This window comes from Triturus cristatus, chromosome 1_1 (assembly GCF_964204655.1).
Source record: "Triturus cristatus chromosome 1_1, aTriCri1.1, whole genome shotgun sequence".
Lineage (NCBI taxonomy): Eukaryota > Metazoa > Chordata > Amphibia > Caudata > Salamandridae > Triturus > Triturus cristatus.
Window position 1 is genome coordinate 280852627 of NC_140579.1, and position 4928 is coordinate 280857554.

At 43.2% G+C, this 4928-nt stretch overlaps 1 long non-coding RNA gene across 1 annotated transcript; it reads left to right on the forward strand.

Moving 5' to 3' along the window:
• Positions 1-915: 915 nt before the first annotated feature.
• Positions 916-4589, forward strand: LOC146870127 (uncharacterized). Its single transcript, XR_014969500.1, has 2 exons — positions 916-1108; positions 1903-4589. It is a non-coding gene; the product is annotated as an uncharacterized LOC146870127 (long non-coding RNA).
• Positions 4590-4928: the final 339 nt, after the last annotated feature.

Sequence of the window (4928 nt, forward strand, 5' to 3'; positions counted from 1 at the left end):
TAATGTTGCATTCTTAACTCTTTCTTGGTGCATAATTTGGTCAGCCTTGCCATGATAATTTGTTCTCCACTACAGAATGTTTCCATGGCCCTGCACGTGATCTTCTAGCTTACACACAAACTAACTCCTTTGATATTTAGCATCAAAAGTAGCAGCTGCTATATAGGTTCTTGGATTCATATTTGATTGATTGATTTAATTTATAGAGCACTTCGATTCCCAAAAAGGGTGTCCTCGACCTGGAGCACAATATATCCATTTGAAAGAATCTGTTAATTAAAAATCATTTTTTCTTCAGAATTAGAGGTAAATAGAGTCTGAGCATAGCTCCAAAGGTAGATCATTCCAATTATCAGCTGGTACAAAATAAAAGTACATACTGCCTTGTTGCACTCTTTTAACAACAATACAACCACAAAGACCTAATCTGCCATCACCGCAATTCTTTATATTTACTTTGTGAGTGGGAATGGAAGTTTATTTTCTTCCTCAAAAATATCCCTTCACAAACGTAGGAGAATTGTCCCTACTCACAATAGCCGTACACTTTACTCTAAAAGGACCAACCTAAAAGTCAAGTGCTATCTTGTTTTTGCACTTTTTTCATTTTGTTGCACATTTTTGTGTTATATACACCTATCAATGTATGGGGTATTCCTCTTTGAACCCTGTGACTGTTGACTTTTAGGTTGGTTCTTTTAGAGTAAAGTGTACGGCTATTGTGAGGAGGGACAATTCACCTAAGTTTGTGAAGGGAGATTGTTAAGGAAGTGTTGCGATTCCAGTGAGCGCGTCATTCACATATTGGGAAAAGACAGCGCTTACCGTAAGATCAGCTTGCATTGATGCGGGGAACACGGAAGTGGCCAAAAAACTACAACCCCCATGATCCTCCAGCACGTGACGTGACGTGCTCGCATAATGCAATGAAAAGGATGACGGACCTTCTGTCCGTGTCGGAAATTCATTGTTTTGACCCAGATTGAGGTGGACGCCTTGCTATTCCTTGGTTTGGTGAGAAAGGGGAGCCGTGATTTGCTCACCTTGGATTCTACGCTTCGTTTTTGCCGCCGTGAGATTTCCTCGTTCTCCTGCTTGGTCCGGTGAGGTACGGATGCCTTGCACCGATTGCAGTGTGCTCCTCATAGTGTCTGGGTCCTGTTCTACTTCCCGGAACCCCCGCAGTGTTGGGTGAAGCTTCTTAGTGGTGTGTTCTTCAAAGTCCCGGGGGCTTAGTGAGCACTCTTGTCGACACTTGCCTTCTCTGCTGTAGTCCTGCAGGAGTTCTCGTTTTCTTTTGAGAACAAAAAGACTTGGCAAAGCTCTGAAAAGGATTAGTACAGCTTGACTCCTGATCGGAACCTTGCGGTTGTTCCAGGCCGTGAAACTGTATTCTTGTTTTATTTGTGGAAAAGTGCAAGTCGTTCCACAATACTTATGCTAGTTGACATGAGCTGTATGTTCCTAGCTGTTTCTTTATCGCTGTTCCTAACTACGTGATGTCTGGTTGATTTATGGGTGTACTGTTTTCTTGACTCTGCTTAACAGGGGTTCTCGTGAGAGGTACGGACTACCCTCGGTCCCCTGTGATGCGGTTAGGAGTCCTACAAGGGTATGTGTGTCATGGCATAAAATGTGTTCCCAGGTAATACGATTTTAGTAATCCTGATGAAGGTTGTACATGGATAATGATGGTTTCATGTATCTTGTTGCAGCACACCCTCTCCCCGCAAGGACATATAATTGAATGAATTCCATAGGAACAGTGCATTGCCTTGTGTTATTTTTCTTTACAGGTATATTGCATTGGTGTATAAGTACATGTTTAATGGCTGTTGCAAAAGATTTGTTAACATGTTGAGGAAGGAAAATGTGTGTTGATTATCTTTCTTGTTTTCTCAGACCTCCCTCCCAGCAGTTCCCTTCCTTTCCTTCCCCCACTTGATCAAATCGTTGACCAGTGCCTTACGGCTATTCTGGCTTGGGGCTATGAAGAGGTGGACCATTCTCCGCTACAAACCGATCCTGAGGATATTCGGCCTTGACAGGATGAAAATAAACTTCCATTCCCACTCACAAAGTAAAGATAAAGAATTGCCATGATGGCAGATTAGGTCTTTGTGGTTGTATTGTTGATTTTGAGTGGGGGTGGCATAATCTGTTCTTACCCCCTATAACTCCATGATGTTTGGAGCACTCTTTTAACAACCAAAATACATACTGAGAAAGTAGAGGAGTAGCAAACAACTGATTAGCTCTATAACAAAAAATACACTGTTGTATAAAGAGAGGTCCTTCCCTTGTCAGAGAATGTAGACACATACATATGCCTTAAAAAAAAATCTTTTATCCAATGTCAGTTACTGCAAGAATGTAGCTGCATTGATATGAAGGCATGTGGAGGAGAACCACTTTTGGAAAGGTGGCATTTTCATATCCTTAGCCCTTTTGTGTCTGTAGCCTGTCTGGGGTCACATGAGGAGGTGTAGCTGACAGTTAGGCTTTGGGAAATTACTCTCAGACAGTCGCACAATAGAAGGATAAGGTGTACTTAAGTGGGCCATCTGCAGGCAGGATGGGGGCCGGAGACGAGCATAGTTCCTCACACACCTGAATAGCCTGTGCTCTGCCTTCACATAAATGACCTAACAACCCAGCATTGTCATTAACACCATCTTGGAGCCAGGGCCGGGGAGGCAGGAAATTCAATGCACTTCAAAGGCACTGTCTAGACCAGGGTGAAAAAGAAGAACCTCAGACACCAGCTCTTCATTGCACTGCTGCACCTGTAGATACTCTGCCAGGAAGAAGTCTGCTGTGATGCTGCAAGGACTGCCACTCTTTGGGACTGCTGCATTAAAGAAACTGCTGCTCTGGTGTGCTGGTCTGCTGCCTGCTGCCCTCTTGCCTGGAGAAGAAGAACTGGACCTGCAACTTCATCTTGAACCCAGGACCTCAGAGTGACTCAAAGTGCTAGTCTGCAGGCCTCCTAATCTGAGCCTCACGAGAATGAAAGGCTCCCAATCCAGCTCCTGACCCCAAGTGGTGCCTCTCAGGTCCTGGAACCTTTGTGTGGATCTTGGGCTCTTGAAAACAAGCTTTTGGGCTCTTTGCGACCTCCAACAGACCTGTTTGCATCAGAACCACACCACACACACTAAAATTAAGGACGAGCTGCCCCAAGCCCATCTTTCCCTACAGCAAGCATCGATCACCCGCAGAGGACTACCAATGCGAAGCACCAGCCCGCCAATCCATGACGCCCAGTCTGATCTTCAGCCCATGTCACCCATCGTCAACGACGCTCTGCTTGCTCCTTGAGACCCTCTTGAATGTGAACGGGACCTTTGGCACAAAATTTAAGAAGGTAAAACTTCAGCTGGACTATTCTGGGACTGCATCCAACCCGCTCTCCATCACGGTCAGCCTAAGCATTGAGTTTGACCCATTCCAGAACGACCAGATGGCATTGGTTAGCGCTTATGCTACAGTTTATTCTTTAAAAATGTATTGGTCATGTTCCGCTGATTGGATTTTTGTAATTTTAGTCTTGTTTTATTCAATATGTGTTGCTCTATTCTTCTAACCAGGAGTGAGTTTTTTTGTGTGGTTATTTTACTTTTTTACTGTTTGAAGTGTTGTACGAATACTCTACACATTGCCTCCAAGCTAAGACTCTGCGCTGTGCCAAGGACCAGTGGGTGAGCACAGGTTAATTTGGAGTTTGCTTGTGCCTTACCCTGACTAGGATTGTGGTTACTGCTTGACCAGGGCTTCCACCCCAGCCAAACAGTAACCTAATTACTAACAGTTTGCTACTGTTTTGGTTTTCATTTAGCTGTAACAAATTTAGAAGTGTCATTTGTTAATATAAATTGGCTTACTTTTTTGAGTATAGGCTTCTGCCTTCCCCAAATCCCTTCTTAACTCCCCCTTAAACCCCTCCTCCCTCCTCCTTGAACCTCACCTATTGTATAATGTGTCCCAAATTTCTTAAACAATCCCACAATCCCTCCCATATGTATTACTAAGATGTAACATTACATGTGAAAGGATCTCCCCATGGAAAATATAGGAGATGTCTAGATTTGCACTTGTAGGAGAGTGAACAGTATTTTGTAGTACTTTAGTAGTATTCTCTTCGTTCTACTAAATATACTACAAAAATGCAGTTTGTTAATATGTAATTTCCAGTTTCGATTTCAAACATTGAAATGGGTCATAATGTGCAAAATTTGGTGTGTTTCGAAAAGTCTTGATTTTCCTGGTAATTACTAGAAGGTACTTTTCTGCTAGTAAATTCCTCCTAAAATTGAATGGTTGAAATTGATCTGTGGTAAATTGCGGAATACAAAGTTTCTTGTACCCAGTAATTAGCAGGCAATGTAAAATCTGCATTATTTCGAATTACGATCCCTCTGCATACAGGGGTTTGCAAATAGTATGGAATTTCATGACCGACTTCTGAGTGTATTTGAAGAACACTAATATGTACTCACATAAGAATGCAATACCTACTATTGGTATTTTTGCGTGTCATAATATAAGCACGTGATCTACTTTAGTTATTAAAAGTTATTTGAAACAAATTTGCTTCTTAGCATTTGTGTATAATATGGTGAAAGGCTAAACCCCCCCCAAAATACTGTCATATTCCCCTTATTTCTCACTATCCTGCCGCTGTCCTACACCTAATGTCTTTTAGCCCCTTTTTTGGTCTCGCCTGACCCAGCACGTGCGCTGGTCTGGTCGAGACTTTTTGTGAGGGCTCAAAAAATGCTACCATGGCCAGCCTAGAGCTACAGTGCATGTGCGCGGGCGCGCTTGGGAGCAGAGGCTGGCAAACCTCGTCATGCTCATTAAGCGCCCGCGATCACTTTCACTTTCACCCGCGATCATTTTCGCAGCGCCCCTTTGATGTTCTCGTT